Source organism: Cynocephalus volans, chromosome 9 (assembly GCF_027409185.1).
Source record: "Cynocephalus volans isolate mCynVol1 chromosome 9, mCynVol1.pri, whole genome shotgun sequence".
NCBI classification, from domain to species: Eukaryota; Metazoa; Chordata; class Mammalia; order Dermoptera; family Cynocephalidae; genus Cynocephalus; species Cynocephalus volans.
In genome coordinates this window covers 148,166,872-148,167,895 of record NC_084468.1, presented here as the reverse complement: position 1 = coordinate 148,167,895, position 1,024 = coordinate 148,166,872, and positions in this window count along the sequence as shown.

Genomic DNA, 1,024 nt, shown 5'->3' with positions numbered 1-1,024 from the left:
ATACAGAACAAGCTGGAAACACTTCTATATGCCTTTAAAAACAAAAAGCTAGAGGTTTTAAACTGGAGAAACAAAGGCTGGCATGGGGGAGGGAGGTATGTCTAAATGTCTTAAGTCACAGTTATGAATCTACCTACTGACAAACCCTGGCAAACTACTTTATGGAATAGCTATTAAAGATTGAAAAAAAGTAAAAACAGTGGTATTTGACATAAGTAGTTGAGTTCGTTACTTTAATAGACTGAGATTAAATATTAAGAAAAGCTTTACAAGTTTTGAGACAAATCTTTAACTGATAGATTCAGAGAGAATCATGGAACATCAGTGTTTGGAAGGGATCAGGAAAGAAAATGACCTCACACATTGTTCCTGGTGCCTCTGTCAAAATCAGCTAACAGTGCTCCAACTTCATTAGACCCTCAACATGTTTGCTGACAACAGACAGATGTGCTTGGAGGCCACACTAATGCAGAAACTCATGTTTTCATCAAGTGAGCTAGGCTTTCTCTGATTAAATTCATTATATTTTCATTTATAATGGAAAGTTCAACCAAGTATTAAATATGGTTCTATGTTTAAATTTGAACACTCTATGTTAACTAAATGGAAATGTTTGCTATTGATACCTTTCCACTTGATTATGAACTGTTCTGACAACAACTCACATTAATTTTTAAAATTCTTTTCCTGCAGAATTGCCACAATATCCGATCATGTTCTTCCGTCCCTTTCCCTTTCTCTACTGTGTCCAGCACCGCAGTCATCCGACCCCACTCCCATTTCTTCAATCCCTTTTATTTGGTATCAAAATCACAATTTATTTCTCAGTTGATTTAGAGTAGGTATTTTTCCTTTGACTTTTGTTGTGGTACAATTATTTGTTTTATCTTTATCCCTCATCCTGCCCATATCAGAAACAGAAATACAAAGTTTAAATTTCACCAATCTTTGAGAGATTTTTCCTTGATGGTTGAGATTACTTTTTCTTGAAGAACAATTTTCAGTGACTTCAGTTATTGATTCA